We start from the raw sequence: 20,085 nt of genomic DNA, 5'->3' as shown, positions 1-20,085 counted from the left end.
AACCATAGTGATAATCAATAGAAGGACAAACAGATGCATGCATGCATATACATACTCGTGGTTAAGTTCATCAAAGTACACAGCAAATGCATGTATACTTAATAACATAAGCAAAATATGTAAAGGGGAAACTTTTTGATTTATATGGACAGCAGACAAGCATGCATCACAGTGGGGTGTTTCAATGCTTCTCTGTTAATAATAGACAATAAACAAGTAAGCAGAAAATGATCTTGAATATGAGAAGGAAGCATAAGACTTGAAAGTAACTAAACAACTTGATTTACGTTGTAGACTTTGTTATCCTACAAGACCACAGTATGCATATTTGTCAAGTGGACTTACTTTGAAGAAAAAGCCCATACAATAAGCCCTGCAACTTTCCCAATAATGTTAAAGGAATTTCAGTCTTACAAAGTATATTCTCCAACTGTTGGGATTTGAATTTGAAATTTCCTCTACAAGCTGATGTTTTGACTGTTTAATCTTCCTGCTTCAAAAAATTCTGGAAACTTTGAACACTGGGACCTAATAAGTCACTGGAGATGGATCTTTAGGTAATGTTATCCCTGGACATTCCCTGTTTCTTTCACTCTGTACCCTTTCCATAGTGGTTTGTAGTGTACTGCCCTGCCATGAACCCCTCACCCTGTTGGACTAAAACTTCTGAACTCATGACTCAAAATAAACTAGCCCTCCTTTAAATGCTATGTGTCAGATACTTAGATCATAGTGATAAGAAAAAAATCTGAATCAATACAGAAAATCGATAGTGGGGGTGGATCATTTCTATGACTAAAGCTCACTGTTATTCCTAGGCCTGGTATATGGGAGAATGTAGGAGACTCTTGGGCTTCAGGGTAGAAAAGCCACAGAATACTATGAGCAAAGCCTAATGGCAGATGCAGTGAGAATTAAAGACTGGATCACCAATGGAATGGCTGTCAGTAGAGTATATGCAATTTCATGACAGTGCTGACTATACTGAGAATTTAACTAGAGGCAACTCACTCCACATCCTGTCAATGATTTTGATTATATTTTGCTCATATTGTCAAGATGTAAGTGCCACTGAAGTCAAAAGTAATAGACTAATTAATTTGGCAGAGGAGATTTCAAAACAGACAATTGTTCAGACTGTGGCACTGTGACTGCTGATAGCTTTTAGCCAGATTTCCAGTGAGAACCACAAACAGCAGAGCAAAGAAGTAGGGGAGAGTGTGGTTTTATCAGATAACAAATACATTTAAAGTTTTAGAAGAAGAAACCATAGTTATTAAAGAGACTTGTCTCATTAAAGAAAAGCCAAGTATTTTACACTGGGACCATAATACAAGTGCTTTGAGTAAATTTCAGCAACTAGTGTGGGATTATACTTTTCACAGGTTCTAGCTTGTAAAACTGTGAACTCATTTGAAATGTACTCCCTTGATAACAGAGTACCTCTACAGGTCCTTGATCACACACAGCCTCATGAGAAGGGAGAGCTGTGTGGGTTCTGTAGTCAATGTCCAAGTTAACTTGGAAACAGTTACACCTGGCAAATATACTGTCTTGGTTGTCGTTTTGGAGGTATGCCATTATGGGTTATATAACTGGAGGCTTACACTCATCATTTTAAAGAAAAGACTCATAAGTCAGATAATGTGTAGCAAAGTGAGATTCCAACTTAAGAACTTAGAGGGTTATATACATGAATCTTCAAAGTTGAAGCCTATATTGCAGAGGATACTCCAGATTGATGGAGATAATGCAAGTGTGGAATATTTGGCAAAGAAAGCTGAAGGCACTAAGTAGAGCCAGCTCAAGAGATAGGCCATATGAGCTGTAAGCAATAAAGCCATAGAGAAAGAGATACCTAAGCCTGCTAGAGCTGAAACAATGCCATCATATACAACTGGATAGTAGAGTTCATGATGCAATGTTTGCCGTGATAAATTTTAGTCATGTTTTTATCCAGACTTTCCTTGTTATTCTTCCATTCATTCCTTTTGGAATGGGACCATTTACTCTATACCATTTGTCCTTGTTAATTTTTTGTTAATGTGAGACAAAATAGTCATTTGGAAAGAGAAAATCTCAGTTTAGAAAAGGCCTGTGGGCAAGCCTGTGGGGAATTTTCTCCATTAATGACTGATGTGGGAAGGTTCAATTTGAGTGGTGCCACAACTGGCTAGGTGACTCCGAGTTGTATAAAAAAAGCAAACGAACTAAGCCACAGGGAGCAAGGCAGTAAGCAATGCCCATCCATGGATATCTCCTCACTTCTGTTCCAAGTTCCTGCCCTGACTTTCTTCTGTGGCAGATGTGATGTGAACTTGCAAGCTGAAACAACCCTTACCTCCCCAAGTTGTTTTTGACTGTGGTGTTTTACCACAGAAATAGAAACTCTATTTAAGACACTATTTTATATTGGTAGTATTTAATTGTCTTTTTAAAAAACTTAACAGGGATTCACAGCTAATATGGTCTTAAACCACCATGAAAACTTTGGATTTGCATATTCAGTGTGGGCCTTGAAGAGTTACAGTTCAGCCCTGGTCTGAGCCTTGCTCTATGGTTCTTGCCTGCCATGCACGCTCACTTCTATGATATTCTCCTCTAGCAAATGGGCCCAAGCAGGTAATGAAGGAGAACTGGCACTGTGATAGAAAATAAATGAATAAATCTTTCTGCCCTGTCATAATGGCTCCTCCAGTTGCTGTGATAAAATAACCCACAACGGAATCTTAAGAGAGAAAGAGCTATTTGTGCCTACAATCCTACCTTACTGTCTGTCCATCAAGGTAGGAATCTCACAGCAATAGAGTTTGAGGCAGTTGTCCTGAGACGGTGGCAAGAAGCAGAGACTGGTAAATGTCTGCTTCTGCTCAGCTCCATTTCTCCAGTTACATAGTTCAGCATCCCAGCCAAGGAATGGTGCCACCCACAGTTGACAGGTCTTCTCACTTTAAATAATATAATAAACAATTAATCTCAACAGGCATGCCTAAAGGCCCATCTCCCAGTTGATTCTGGATTCTGCCAAGTTGACAAATCACTCTTACCTTCACAAAATTCCAATCAATAATGGCAAGACCTTTTAAAAATTCTCAAGTATTTAAGGAATATTTAAATATTCCTCAATTAATTCTATTAGTTAAAAACCCTTAATTAGAAAGCACCTAATGCAAGATGCTCAATGCCTGTGCTAGGAAAATATAAATCCTCAAACCATTTACCTTGGATTCTATCTTAAGAAACTAACAAATTATATGCAAATTAACCATAAAAGAAACAGGAAAACAATTTAAATCCCTATCTCTATCCATATTGGTAAGCTATAAAAGAAGCCATGAGTTCATAAGATGACTTAGCAGATAAAAGTTTTTGCCCAGAAGCCTGAAGGCATGGTAGAAGGAGAGAACAGAATCCTACAGGTTGTCCTCTAACTCCATAAGCATATTGGAATACATGCATGAATACACATACAAACATACACATACACACACACACACATGCAGAGTAATTTTTAAAATTGCTTTTAAAAAAAGTAAAGAGGTTGTATAACCTACAGTTTTTCCCTTTCATCTTCTGTCTGAAACTAAAAATAATCCAATTTTACTGTTAGTAAACTACATATAAACTCTATTGCTATACATAGAGTATTTTTTTTTATTTCAAAACAAGTCATAAATTACCACTAACCAGGATCACTATAGACTTTACAAATGTTCAAAGAATAAAAGAATGTAAAACTATTACAGGGCAATAAAGTCAACCATTAAGATGAAATGTACAAAATGTCCTTGAAGGACAGATAGCACCAAAGTTCACTCAAGAAGAAATGAACCAAATGACTCAATACCTATCAAAGCAAGTGCATTTATAGTTAACAACCTTTGCAGGGAGAAAACTTCAGAGCAAATGGCCTCACTGGAGAATTCTGTCAAATATTTAAGCAAGAAATATTGCTAATCCAACCAAAAAGATCCCAGCAGATAGAGGAAGGTAAGTGCACAATCATTTTCTGAGTCTAACACTGCTCTGATTTTCAAAAAGACAGCATGGCAAAAATAGAATAACACCCTTCATGATCACAATGTAACATCTGATGTTAGAGTTAAAGAAGCCCCTGGTTATGAGAGTAGAACCTCTTGCTGGGCAGACACCGAATGGTCTAGCTGGGCTGGCACAGTCATTTAAGTTACAGGAACACACCTAGAGAGGTGAGCTCACGTGAGGCCATGCTAATGAGATAGGTGGAGTAATATTTCCTTTAATGAGACATTGTAATTTCCCATCCAGAAACCCCACCCATTGCAGAAGCTTACAGACCACAGTCATGCATGGCTGTAATTATTCAGAAAAGTACAATTTTTCCTTCATTTTTTTCTACCTCTTTTCTATCCATTCTTTCATTAATAGTTTTGAGTTTCCCCCCAACATTTTGGCTTCCACACTCTTTCTCTAAAGCTTCATTCCTCATCACATGCTGACCTCCATGACAGCTTAAATTACATGACTTTTCCCTATCTCTTCCCTCTTCTAGTCCTCTGGGCAGCTGCTAAAGTTTTCAGCTTGACTACCCTGCAGTTTTTCTTATAATTTCTAATAAGACTACCCTAGTGTTTCCATTTAATCTCATTCTTAGATTACTTTATTAATGAAACTAAGAACCCTGAAGAGGTCCCTGGTTTATCCTGTGTCAAAGCCATAATATCTGGGAATAAAGGGTAGGGACATAAGATACTTATAACACCATAATTCAAAGGCATTTGGTAAATGGCAAGAGATTTGAAGAGTCATTTATTCACAAAAGATACACAAGTGACAAATGAACACCCCCAAAAAAGACACTCAACAATTTGAGTCATTTGGTAAATGCTAATCAAAACCACAAAGAGATATTCTTCATACCTTCTGGAAGAACATAAAAACAGCTGACAATAGAAGTCTGGGCAAGGAGGAGGAGATGCTGGAGTCCTCATCCCCTGCTGGTGAGAGGCGCAGTGACGCCTCTACTCCAGGAAGTTGTTTTGGCAGACCCTCAACTGTTTAAACATAGTTTTACACATGGCCCAGCAATTTCATGCCTAAGAATACATCATAGGAAAACAAAATGTACACACTTAAAAACTTATACTAAAACATCAACAGTGTGATTCAGAATAGCCAAGAAGAAGGGGTTACTTAAATGCCTGTCAAACAAAGGCATGAATGAAATATGGTGTATCCACAAATGTGTATGTGTACAAAAAAGAATGCAGTGTTGGCTTATGGTATGCACAAATCTCAAAAGTATATTATATGAAAGGAATTAAGGGCCAAAGACTATGTGGTACATAAACCCATTTACGTGGACAGTCAAATAGTAGGGGAATCTATAAAGACAGAAAGTAGGTTTGTGGTTTCCTAGCACTAACAGGATAAAGACTCTGAGGTAATTTTCTAATGGGCTTAGCTTTTCCCTCTAGAGTAACCAAATGGTCCAAGATTGATTGTGATGTAAGTTGAACAAATCTGTGGTGACATTCACACATCTGATCATTCATTTAATGGGTAAACAGAACAGTGTGCAAATCATAGCTCAATAAAATTAAGTTGGCTTAAAATCCAATGGGAAAATAACAGTACCATCAATAAAATAGAGCTGCAAAAATTAGTAAAACAAAGTACCCAATCCATACCTCCTCATGTCATGTACAAAAGTAAGGTAACTTATAGGTCTTTGTATCATAAAGAGGGGAAGAGGGAAAGAAATAGAACTTGAGGAAGGGGCAATAGCCGTTGATGACATCAGAACTCCAAAGGCAAGACCAGAGATTCTTATCAATGTGATAAGATAAAAAGTCACTCAGAGCAAGCACTCAAAATAAGTTTTCAATCAGACATTCAGGCCTCTTCTAAACCCTATTCTCAGTGGCCTGAGGCCTTGCTATGCATCTCTTGTGAGCACTATCCCTAAGAAGGTCAGACATCTCTAGAGGATATTTTGCATCCTCAGATGGATTTGGGATTTAATGGAACATTTTAACGAACGTATTTGGGGCTCTGGTGATGATAAAATACGGTATACAACCCATACAGTACGCAACTCATTTCTTTATGAAAAACCGTATTGAAATTTTAGGCTCCAGAAATGGCTGCACTAGCCAAACATGGCAGACTCCAGAGTTAATGCCATTCATGCAGATTTGAAACAGACATGTTCCAGATACTTTATCATTTTTCACTATACCAGATGTAGGGGTCTGTACACAGAATGATGTCAATCGACCATTGCCAATTGATGGAGCCAGTCTGATTAAAAAAAAAAAAAAAAGCCAGAGTTGCAAATGATGCGATTCAAAATGAAAATTGACCTTCTCTACAAAACAGATGAATCCAAATGGAATTAGGCACCAGGCATGGATCATGTCTGTTCTCTAACTGGTCCTAAAAGACTCAAAGAAGAGGAGAGATGAGCAGGAAATCCCTCAGCTAGTCCACTCCATCACTAAAGGTAAATCCTAGTCACTATAATTCTAAAGATGGCATTGTTCTCACCAAGTCACAGGGAAAGAATCCGCAAACAACAGAGACCTTCAGGCAGTGGGCGCTGGATAGCAGGTGACCTAGATTTCCAGGAACCCAACCTGATGAGAGGCCTACACAAATGATTACAGTGTCTGTCACCTAAGCCCCTGGCTGTCTCCAGCAGCGGCAGGCTTTAGCTCACCAACCCTGAACCACATGCTTTCTAGATTGATAAAATAACCCTTCACAACTGACAGAAGGCCAACCTGGGAATACACTAAGAAGTAAAATTGACTTGATTTTATTTTATTTTTTAACAGACTATTAAAGCTGCCTTTGGATACTTAAATTCCATGAGATTCACAATATGATTTTAAAAGATGGAGGGAAAGCAGCTAAGAAAAAGTAGAAGAGGAGAAATGATATTGTATCCAGGGCTTTCACAGTACAGTGTCAAACAAGCCTTGTAGACAAACAGGAAAAGCAGCTTTAGGCCACAAAACAATACCAATGAGAATCAAAAGCAAAGGAAATGAGAGGATGGGAAAAAGCTAGGACGGCTTTCTTCCCTAGGAGTATTTTTAGTTTATTATCTGTTGTTAAAGTTTAGTGTATGTCATTACAGCCCTGTGCATATGTTCTTTATGAATATTTGAATTTTCTTGAATCTGCAAAGTTGTTTTGTTTTACTATCTTTTCTTTTCTTTTTGGAGGAGGTAGCAGCATCATTATGCACATTTAGCATAGTGCTTCCAGCTGCCTACTGACTCAGGTGCAAACTCATTCAGAGGCCCTACAAAACTCTAGCCTGTCTCGCTGGTGTTATCCACAATCCCCTCTAATGGGCATGTCCCTCTTACTTCACCTCTTGCCTTAAGCCTTCTTTGATGTGTTAGAATGGTAGGTGGAGTCTCAACAACACACTAGGCCAAGATAGTTCCACGTGAAAAAGGATTTATAGGAAGGGAGAGACAAGGTAGTGGCAGAAAAAGAAGGGAAGAGAGAGAGAGGGGAAGGGGTGTTCGCATTATTGATATTGAAAATGGTGTAATGCAGGTAAAGGTGGGAGGTGAGCCAAGTGGATGTTGGGAATATGGTGCCTGTTGCCTTGCAACTAGTCTGCAGGTTGCAGGTCACGCTGTCACCTATGTGATGTCATAACTTTGGGAGGTCCTGGTGCTAACATTCTTATCTTTCAAGATCCAGTTCAGAATCTAACTGTCACAAACTATTTCCAGGGTAACCCAGGGGATGGGGAGAGTGAATTTTCCATCTTCTTTTAATTGAAAGGTTTCTTACCTATGTATTCCTACAATTGATGAAACTTTATTGCTTCTTACATTTTTAAAAAACAATATGTGTGCACAAATCATTACCCATACTACATGTTGGTTTTGTTTGTTTGTTTGTTTGTTTGTTTTTTGTTTTTTTTTTCTGTTTTGTTTATTTTGTGCAAAGGTATCCTGTCTTTCTTCTCCTTGGAAACGTTAATTATCTAGGAAAGAATTTTTCAGAGAGATAGGGAGAGACACTAATAGGTGGATCAATTTTAGCTGTGTCAGCATTTGCATTGCTATGACAAAAATGGCATAAGATAGAGATCTTGAAGGCTTCTTTTGGCTCCTGCTCAGTGAGCTCCACTGCTTTCAAACTTGTGGTAGAATGAGGAACATAAACAGAACAAAGCTGCTTGCCTCAAGGTGGCCTGAAAACAAGAATTGTTAGAAATGTTGGGAATCCCAATATCCCTTCAGTGGTGCTCTTCCAATGACTTAACTTCCTTCCAATGGACCCCACATCTTAAGAGTTCCATCATCTCCCAACTACTGTCCAGGCTGATAACCAAACCCTCAGCTTGTGACATTTGGAATGCATTTAAGGTACAAGTCACAAGGTTCAGAACATCCCTGGTACACAGAAAGATGGGAGCAGTGTCTTAATTGGGTTTTCTATTTCTGTGAAGAGACAATATGAGTATGAAAATTTGTATAAGGAACATTTATTTGGGGCTGACTTACAGTCAGTGATTTAGTCTATTGTTATCAAATCAGAAAGCATGGCAGCGTGCAGGTTGGCACAGTGCTGGAGAGGTAGTTGAGAATTCCTCTGGATAGGCAAGCAGCAGGAAAAGAGAGATATTACCTGACTTGAGCCTCTGAGACCCTCAAAGCTCACTCTCAATGACACAATTCCTCCAACAAAACAACAAGGCAAAATTTCCTAACAGTGTCTCTACCTATGGGCCTATGGGAGCCATTTTCACTCAAACCACCACAAGCAGTATAAAGCAGAATCTCAACTGAGGGAGCAGAAGAAACAGCAGCAAGGTGGAACAAGAGAAATCTCTTTGCTTGTAAGAGAACAAAAGAAATAAATAGATCTGGGATTACAACCAAAACTAATTGATGCATTACAGGTGAGTTATCTAATGCTAGCTAATAGAATGACTAGTGAAATTTACTATGTTAGGCAGTATCTCCTGAGATGTTCCTGTTTCCTGTCCTACTTTAAATAAAATATTCATATAATTCAAAGAATACAGAGGCCTTAAAGTTCACCTAGTTAGGGCCATTCTCTGCTGAGAATCATGGAGATATGGTATTAAATAGTCACCTCTTCTCTGCTGGGATCCATCATGAGGTAGACAGAATTGATCCAGTCCCTAGAGCCTGTGCATGCGAGGAGCAATCACTCCTTCCATTGTGTTGTGGCATACAGTTGTTGTTTGTCTAAACATATTGAACTAATTCCTTAAAATTTCTTAAAACAAAGAATTTCTTCCCACTGATGGCTGAAGAAGGAGCCAGTGATATTCAAAGCAAAAAAAAGTATTCTACCCTCCAAAGTACTGAAGATGGAAGAGGCAAACCAAAGAATGTAGATGACCTCTAGAAACCAAACACCAACACCAGTCAGCAGTCAGCAGGAGCCAGGAGCTCAGTGCTGCACAATACAGCCAGGGACCCGATTGCTAGAACATGACTCTCTCCTGAATCACCATACTGGAGCTCATATAAAAGAACACCTTGGTTTCTGCCTTGTGAACCCACATCAGAATGGGCCTGCTGCATCTGCCTGGGATCCTGCCTAATGCAACTGTGAGATAATAAAAGGTGTTGTTTTAAGCTGCAAATTTTGGGGTAGTTTGTGGTTGCTTGAGAGCAATCAAAAGCAACACACTTCTTCTGATAGGCAATCACTACCTTATCTTTAGAGAGCTTTTCTTAAAATAGAAGGCTCATTTTGCAAATCAACAAATTATTCTTCCCTATATAACCCTCATCAAGCCTTCTGCGACCATGTGGTTCACTCAAAAGCATGGCAATCCTTCCACATGGCAGCCTTTCGAGAATTAAAGTTGGGTCTCATGTGACATCTTTAGTCCTCTGCAGATTGCTTCATCTCTCCTGACTTAGTGATTTTTTTTGTGCTAGTCACAAATCTATGAGCATAGCCTCCTTTATCCAGGTGATAAATAAAGAGAAGCACTCACTACAAGAATATCCCTTTGTGGATGGACCCTATATAGACACTGTACTCTCTCTGAATATCTTAAACCAGTGCCATCAACCTTGTCCAGCTCAAAGTCTAAAGCCATGGATATTGATAATTGATGTTCATAATTAATTACCTTCTAAACTCCCAAGAGCAAGCGAGAGAAATAAATCTCATACCTCTGGATTAGAGATTATTCTTTCATGGCTTGCAGGGAAAAATAAACATAAAACTCTCTTGAGTTTTTTCATTCCAAGATTCTCCTTGATTTTTGCATATATATGCATATATGTATGTATGCATGCATGTATGTATGCTTATAAAGGAACTTTGCTTAAACTTAATGGAATAACTTAATACTATACTAGCTGTCCCAGTGCAAACAACTATAAAAATATGAAAGGTGTATGAAAAATATTTTTACAGGCATGGGACAATAATAAGCACTAGATGATAACTTTTAAGTTTTAATATATTTATTGGAGGAGGACTGCTCACATGCCAACATGTACATGTGGGGGTCAGAGGATAACCCATTGGAGTTGGTTTTCTCATCCCACCATGTGGGTCCTGGGATAGAACTCAGGTTGTCAGGCTAGCCTTTACCTGCTGAGCCATCTCACTGGCCCATAGACTGTGATGCTTAAAAGGAGTTAGAAGTTTGTCAGCAGTCAAAACTAGCACACTTGTACTGATATGAAGTCATTACTTCCTTATCATTGTGTCCAATCAATGAAGGTAACAAATCTAAATTGCCAGGCATGGTGGCGCACGCCTTTAATCCCAGCACTTGGGAGGCAGAGACAGGCGAATTTCTGAGTTCAAGGCCAGCCTGGTCTACCGAGTGAGTTCCAGAACAGCCAGGGGAACACAGAAAAACCCTGTCTCGAAAAATTTTTAAAAAAATTAAATCTAGAAAGTTGAAAGTTAATAAACAGAATGCAGGAGGAGACTCTTGATTTTGTTAGTTATTTTTCTAGATAACATTTTTCAGAAAGAGCCCAAGCATGAATAGTAGTCTGGCTGAGAATGGAGACAGAGAATTTGGAAATGGTGTCTAGAATTTTTCAGTCATGGTGGCAAAGAGCAAGGAGCAACATAGAGAAAGATCTTTTTGCATCTGTATATGTATATAATGGATCTTCTAGAGTCTAACCACAAACATATATGTGTATATGTATATATGTATATGCATCTGTATATGTATGTAATGGATCTCCTGAAGTCTAAACACAAACATACACATGTTGCTAACATCTGCCAAAGCACAGACACACAGGGAACAGTTGCTGACTGTAGAATACACAGAGTTCTTGCGGGTTCCACGAATTCAAGTGAGCCCTACAGAAGCACATACCTTGAGGCACGTACCATTAGATATATGTGGAGAGCTTTTGGGGCCACTTGGTAGGAATTTGACATTGGGCCATGGATGACAAGAAAGTAAGCATGGGCAGGAATCTAATTATAGGCTAGAACAGGGAAGTAAGTTCAGGCAGGAATCTAATTTTAGGCTAGAACAAAGAAGTAGGCTTCAAGCAAGAATCTGATTTTGGGCTAGGACAAGGAAGTAGGCTCAGCTATCTTGGTCATCCTAATAGACCTTAGAAACAGTGACCACGGGGCTTGGTTTATTGCCTTACTTGTTCCTTGACTATTTGTGTTTATTGTCTTGCTTATCCCTCAACCTAGAACTGACCTTATTACTTGCATGTAATTAAAATTGTATAAAAGCATATTGGGAAAAATAAACCTGCCTCAGCCCCAGAACCAGCTGGGGTCATGCTATAATGTTGTCTAATTCTCTTTTTTCTTTTAAATCTTCGCTCCTGCAATGGAGAATCTGTTGACTGACAGAGCTGGCTTGCTTAGATATGTGTATATCATGTAGACAAATCTGTAGATGCTTCGGTAAAGCCCTCTTCCCACCCCCTCCAAAAATGCCTATAATCTAAACCTCCAGATCTCTGAATGTGGATGCCTTTGTAAATTGCTCTAGGTGACATCATTTTGGAATACCTGAGTGGGCTCTAAGTTAAGACAAATATCCTTATGTGAAAGACAGAAAAGGGAAAGACACAGACAGAGCAGACCATGTGAAGATGGAGGCAGAGGTCACAGGTACACACCATCAGTAGGCAAGGAACAGGGAGAGCCCCCAGGACAGCGGTTCTCAACCTGTGGGGGCTTGCAACTCTTTGAAGGTGGAACAACCCTTTTACAGAGTCACACATCAGATATCCTGCATTGACATTATGATTCAATGTGGCAAATTACAGCTATGAAGTAACAATGAAATAATTTTATGATTGGGGGTCATCACAGCAGGAGGAACTGTATTAAATAGTTGCAGCAGATGGAAGGTTGAGAACTACTGCTCCAGAAGCTGAACTGACTCCACTGGCTGAGCTGTCTTGGGCAGATATGTGTATATCATGTAGACAAATCTGTAGATACTTTGGTAGAGTCCTCTTCCCACCCCCTCCAAAAATAAGTCAGTGGGTGTGTCCAAACCTCTACATCAAGCAGCCACTGCACCATAACTGGTTGGAAACTTGACTTCTGACTTGAGAGCTCAGAAAGAGTAAGCTGCAGAATCTGAAGATTCTTAGGTATGCACGTGCTTATTTTGCCTCCTTTTATGTTTGGGGATAGTGAAACATTAAAAATACAGGTGGCTCTCCTCAACTGCCAACTGTTCTTGGTTTTAAGCAGACATTCATTGCTTTCCCAGATGTCTATGTCACATCTCGATGTGGTGGCCTACACAAACCCTCCATCTACATATCTTTCACCTTCGTTCTTCTCTTATCAAAACCCTGACCCTACCTTTGCTGCTAATCAGTCTGAGGACAATCAGTTTGATGCAATGCTGAATGACATTGCATGCAGGGTCTTTTCTTCATCTTTCCACTGCAAAAACTTAGGAGCTCTTTCAGAAAGCACATGCATCTCTAGAAGCATTGTACTAAGGGTTCATACTCCTCAGTTGTCTTCAACGATGGGTGTTGGCTTCAGAAGAGCAGCAGCTGCATCTTCACTTATCTTTGAAACCTTCATTGATCCCACCTAGTGATACTATGATCATAAGAATAATTGATCAATATTTGTTAAAAGCAATCAAATTTCTTATCAGGACATGTTAATCTCACAGAATTCTTCTATCTGTTCTCACGCAAGAACTATAGAGGATTTGAAAAGAAGTTCTCTTTTCTGGATAGGAAAAAAAAGTAGGTGGGGGCAAGGATCAATAGAGTAGATGGTTAGCACTTTCCCAGTTGAATATAAAAAGATTACAACTGCATGTACTAATCAGAAGAGCCAAAGGAAAATGGACAAGGGATTAAAAGTTCAAGAGGTTATTCAATTTGTCAAATTGTACAGCGTGTGGCAGCAGGGTTCTCTTTCTATTGGGCATACTCCAAGTCATTCTTCCATTTGTCAATAAAACCCAGTCTTCACTGCACTGCATTTCAGCGATGCTCCCTCCAGTTTCCTTCTCCCCTCTCCGTACTCCAATTCAACCCCACATCTAGCATCTTTATGAAAAGTCTTCTCTTTAATTTCCCTTTCTCACATTTTTCCATGTACATGGGGGATTCCTGTTACAAAACTTGAATATGAGGTGCACAGAGGTGGGCAGAGAGCTGTTTTTTTTTTTTTTTTTTTGCCAGATCCCATTAGTCACAGCCAAGGCTGGGGGAGAAAGTTTTCATTTTTGTGAGTCACTGTTTATCTGTCTATAAATTTAGTAATGAAATGCCTGTGCCACAGGGATGTGAGGAAATTTCATTTTTGCTTATAAAATCCTCAGGGCATGTTTGGATACAAAATGCAATAACACCATAAAATATTGCCCTGATATTGCTATCTCCAAGCCTGGAACTCATTTCTGCATTATGAGAAGCAAAGAAGATTTATGGGAAAGAAAAGGAGCCAGCTCCTCTCAAGTATTTAAATGAGGTTTTGCTTTAAATAGCCATTGTCTGCTAGTGTCATGATGTTTGAAACTGACAAAAAAGATTTACCAGTAGATTCTAGAAACTTCCTGATTGCATTGATAGGGAAAATCTTAAGTAGAAATAAAATAAGTTATAACTTCTTCAGCTTCACGATAAGGCCACTTTCTCTCATCATTAGTTTAAATGCTCAAAATAGATTTTTGCAGTATAGGTGTCATTAGTAGTGTGTGTGTGTGTGTGTGTGTGTGTGTGTGTGTGTGTGTATGTGTGTGTGTGTTATTCTATAGACAAGGAAACTGAGGCTTATTCATACTGAAAAGAGTGGCAAAGGTTAGGGTTTCAAAGGCTTTGGATTTTCTACTAGTAGTCTATACTTGACCAATTAGCACACCCCTGGAATCTGACACTCAGTCATAGTCTCCTATCTAGCAACTCCATATGGGTTTTAGCAAAGCAGTGAAAAAATAAATAGAGATAGAAAAAGATATTCGCAGTCCATGATACAAATGTCACTGGATGCCACTCCTGGCTTGAGATTAAGTACCTTGGGGAGATTTCTAGGCCTATTGTGTTATCACATAGAGATAACCAAGTTCATAACTGTGGATACTCTCAACTGGGAGAAAACCTGTAGTCTCTCCCTGAACTATGATCTTGAAGGAATTATATAACCTATAAACTCCAGAAGTACAAACCGAATAGATGAATGGATGCCAGCGTGCAGACTCTTCCCAAACATAAACAAGTGCAAAGCCAAAGGAGAAGGATGGCTGCAGCAGGAAGACACATTAGCACTGCAGAATAGAATGCCCAAGAGGTAAAGGCTTGGGGGGAAACTGCCTCTTGTCAGACCTGGGCAACTAGGCAATAACTGTGTTACCCACACAACACAGAGAGGGAACCTGAGGTGTGCCCATCGAAGAAATTAAACCATTAGCCTCTGCATGCCAAGGCAGTAGTCTGAGATAATGCAAGTATGAGGCACAAGAGACAAAACAGAAAGAAGCCACAGCATGATCGCAGCTGTCTTACTCAGAGCAGCTACTAAAACTCCAGGGCATGTTCAATAAGAGAGTGGGGTGATGTGATGAAATAGATCAGTTCAGGAAACTTTCCAAGCACTGACTCTAGTGAGTTTTCCAACAAATGGGACCTGTTTCTGCCAAAACCAGTCATTGCCTGAGAGAGAGAGAGAGAGAGAGAGAGAGAGAGAGAGAGAGAGAGAGCAGTAGATACAACCAGCTAGCCACAGAAGAGGCATGACTCTTCTGTTCATAAGGCATTCCTTAAGCACATATTCTTCACACACAAATTCTTTTTAGACCCCTTTGTGTCTGTTTGGCCATGTGCTTGCTTCTTGAGAATAGGAAAAAAAATCAGTGATATGTGATATTTCTTGTCCAAAAATGATAGTAAATAAAGATGTCTCTCGCAGTCCACACCCTTTCTCACCATCCTCCACTTAAACACATAGGATTCCAGTATCCTCGGGGGGGGGGGGGGGGATGTGAAGAGAAACACAAGTAGAAAATATTCATTGGAGGGGGAGGGAGAGAGAAGAGAAACACAAGTAGAAAATAAAAGTATCATTGTGTCGAAGCAACAGAAGGCTGCAGCTCCCTGATGACAGTAGTATTGGCAACTGTGGCATCTGGTCTCACAGATGGTTTCCAACTACTCTTTCAATCCATCTACACCCGTGCTGAGTTTCCCTGGAGTCTGCTTCTCTTTCACTGTGTTAACGTGAGTGCAACAACAACAACAACAACAAAAAACACCCAACACCATCCATTTGTAAAAAGGGGAAGGTTTATTTGGACTCAGGTGTTGAGGTTTTAGTCCATTACCACTTTGACCCATGGCCTTTGTGCCTGTGGTGCGGCAATATATCATGGTAGGAATGTGCGGTAGATGAGACTACTTACATCATGGCTTACAAAGAGTGTATACAAGGAAGACAAAGATGAACATGTATGGGAGAGACCAGTGGGGTAAAACCCTCCAGATGGCTCCGGTAACATCAGACCTCCCACTTCTTAAAGATTCTAGAACTTTCCATTAGCACCACAAGTTGGAGACCAAGCTTGCAACACATGGACCTTTGCAGTATAATCCATAATGAAACCATAGTTGTGATTTCTCTAGAAGAGAAGAATGCAGGCAAAGAGAGATTGGAAGCCATCCACGGCTTGAGAAACCTTGCTGACAACTTCTGGGCATCTTTAAAAGTTCATTCTTGGGATTCTACCTCAGCAATCCCTAATATCCCTCACCAATCTGTGCTGGAAAAATCCCATACTCCACGGGGAGTCCATATGTAGGTGCCTTGGTTAACTGCCCAAGCTGAGCACCCAATCAACAGCCAACGTTGTCCTCCAGCTGTGTGAGTGAGCCACCCTCATCCTGCAAAGCCACCAAGGCTCACGATGACTGCCAGTGTCACAGCACCCCAGTCACTAGTATCTCCCCTGGCACAGAACAACCCAGTAAACCCATTGAACAGTAGAGAAGAGAAATTGCTTTAAGCCTATGATCTTTGAGAAGGTTTATGATGCAGGGATAGGAAAGAAACTCTGATATAACACAGCAAGGAAGTCAATCTGAGAAATGAGACATGAGAAAAAAAAAAGACCAAAAATTGACAGTCCTGGGGGAGAGTGGGAAAGCAGATGCAAGGAATAGCTGGTCATGGCTGGGTAAAGACAGGGTATTTCCACTGGCAGAAATCACTCTGGACTTGGTGCATGATCTCACATATTTGAACACTGAGAAAAACATATCTGATAGCCTCTAACCCTGGACAGCAAAATAATATTTTCATATACAAGCAAATAAATAAAAATGTATTAATCCCAAGGAAATTAAAAACCAAGTAAGAAAGAAAAATACAATGAGTGTATACAATCTAGTTAGTTCATCATAAAATTTTGCATAGTTAAAATCAGGTTTATGCTGATGGATAAGCAATACTGATAAGCAAGATGCAGAGGGTGAGGGAGGAAACAAAAGAACATAGCTACAGCAAAACTATTGTCAACACACACATAAGCATTCAGTAGATATTATCAAAAGTTAATAAATCCACAAATAGCCTTGACTATACATAACTTGGAAATATAGAGGCCAACATCAGAGAAAAAGTATATGTTGAAAAAAGAACAGAAAGTCTTGGAGAAAAGGAACTGGGTATCAGGAGGAAAGGCATGGTGGTGCCACTGTGGGGAGGGTGGCCCATGCTCTGTAAGTCCAGGATGAGTGACACACAATCCCTATGCTGCACTGCCTGTCCATAATCCAGCACTACCACTGCAGAATCTTTAAACTTTTATATGCAAATAATCATCCATGAACCCAGAGTCCCATCTGGACGGTAGAAACAGCAAGCTGCCATTATCAATTAAGTTAACATATATAAGGCATTTAGAACGATACCTAGCACTCTGTGTGTATGCACATGTGTGTGTGCACACACATGCACAACATACTCTGACAATGTTGTCTTTGACAAATTTGATTTTAACACATGAATAAAGATTGCTTGGATGAAAATAAAACCTAGGGTAGGGAGGGTATGCAGAGATGCCCAGTTAGTAAAAATGCTTGGAACGCTACTACAAGAATGTGAATTTGGGTCCTAAGTACCTACATCAACGCCAAGGCCAGGGGTATTACCTGTAACTCCAGTGTTCCAAAAGCAGAGATGTATGAGCACCTGAAGCTAACTTGTCAACTACTCTAATCAATGCAGTGACATTCAGGTTCAGTGAACTGCATTACCCAGCGATAGAACATGTGTCAACAAAAAGAACATATGCATTGAATAAATACATGTGTGATAAGGAAAGGGCAAATGCATTAGGTTTGGCTTCTCAGGGGAAAGAACATTTTAGCAAGAAAAGATGATGTGCTATCAAAATCTGTGGTCAGAGGAGACACAAGAAACTAATGGAGCTTTGAGACAAGGAAGACTCTGCTCTTATTAGACGCCTGAAGCCCTGAAATGGATGACAGGAGGAGGCACTAAGTCAATTCTTGAAGAGTTTAAAGGTGCTCATACCCACGGACATGTCAACTTCCTACAGTTCTGACATAAAGATAGCAAGAGACCATAGAGCCTGCTGCTATCAGAATCCATGATTCATGAATGCAAACATGAACATTTCACCTGGTGGGGATTTGGCCTTCACAGGGTATCTGCCAGCATCGATCCTGTCATGAGCTAGAAATACAACTACCCTGTTCCCTAGGAGGCAATGTTCTTGTCAGCCATCCAAGACCTTCTGTCCAAGCCCCAGCATGCACCTGGTTTCCTGTCACTCCTCATCTCCTCTCCAGTTTGACTCAATGTTCTGATCTTGGACTATGTTTCCATGACTTCTCTGACTTGGCTCTGTCTCTACTATGGCCTCCCACCAGGCACCGATACTATGGCACTGTTCCACGGCTGACTGTTACTTGAGGGTGAGGCCTTTGCATCTCAACTAGTGGCCAAGTCATGGAAGGTGAAATGAGGGGAATAATTTAGTCAGCAGTAAGATAAGCAAGGCCTTTTGAAAACCATTACCTTAGATGGGAAACAAGGGAACTGAAGTAGAATTTAAAAGTCCTACGAATATCACTGTTTAGAAACAGAAGGAAACTCAAGGGGTTGTGATCATAAACCCGAATTAGAGGCAGGCCCAGTCCAACTTCCGGTTCATCAATAATTCTGTCTCCACAAACTCTGCTCCATCTTTCTTCTCTACTTGTATCCCTCAACTCCAGCAGAGTTAATACAGTCACCAATCTGGGCATTTTCCACTCAATGTTAATGTTAATGTTAACCATAGATATACTAAGTTCATGAGCAGGGACATGGATACCTCCTCATTTCCCTATCTCTCGGTGTGTTGATGTATGTTTGTGTTTAGGGTCTGAGACTCAGACTGTAAACCTAGATCATGGAGGGAAGTCTGGAGTTTCTGATCAAAACAATGAATATTATTCCTACAATGTTAAGAGTAGGCCACTTTCAGGACTTGGGATGGTAAAAAAGATGATGAAATTGGTGTGAACCATGGTATAGCGGTATTGTTTGCAATCCCCTCCTTGCAGTATGTTCAAAGGAGCAGTTCCATTGGAGGTAAAGGCTGAGTACCTAAGAAAGTGCAGAGAAGGATACATGTTTGGTATGTGTATAGAACACTATTGCTTGTAAAGTGACATCAAAACCAAGAGAAAGAAACCTTGTTTCGAAACTGGATTTCTTTTGATATTAGGAAAAGAGGAAAGGTTAGCTCAATGGTAGAGAACTTGCCTAACATGTGTGATGCCCTCGACTGGATCTCTAGCACCAAAAACAAAAGACAGAATGGCCATTCCAAAACTACTATCAGCCCCACCTATGATAAAGGAAAAAAAAAAAAAAAACAAAGATGACTACAGGTCAGGGAGAAATAGTTAAAGATAGTGTAGCAGCCTGAAGAAAGACGGGTAACAAGATATAAATGGAGTACCAGAAACACACACATTGCTGTAAAAGAAAAAAAATGACAGAAAGTAGAGTTTCTAGTGTCATTATACCAGAATAAGACAGATAAAATCAACACAGCTGAAAGGCTGAGAAAAGGCACCATTTGGGAGACAAAGGAATAAGGATAAATTATTTCGCTCTGAGTCCCCAAAAACTCAGACTACAGAAGCAACTATGCTTTTTCAATTAAGATATCTATGGAGAGAGATCCTGACACATCTATCTTAAAGACTTGGCACTGGAATTATTCATTCATGATTGAATAATAAATAAATAATAAATATAGTGCCTAATTCAATGAATGTCTGTGTGGTGGTTTGAATGAGAATGGCTACCACAGGTTCATATGTTTCAGTGCTTGGTCCCAACGATTAAGAAAGACATAATGACATTGTCTGGTCTCATCTGAACAAATAAATGCATGTGCACACATACAATCTATACGTGTATGGACACATACAGCAATCTGTACATGTATGCACACATACAAAAATTTTAGAAAATGATTTTAAATCAGATTGGTGTGAAGGAGGAATTCTTGATTGTCTAGACACTGACTCTGTGGGATAAGTTCAAGGAAATGAACTTGAAGTTTGATACTATGGTGTATTTTCTGCC

This window comes from Mus musculus, chromosome 12 (genome assembly GCF_000001635.26).
Source record: "Mus musculus strain C57BL/6J chromosome 12, GRCm38.p6 C57BL/6J".
Classification (NCBI taxonomy): Eukaryota; Metazoa; Chordata; class Mammalia; order Rodentia; family Muridae; genus Mus; species Mus musculus.
Note: the sequence above shows the minus strand (reverse complement) of the source record.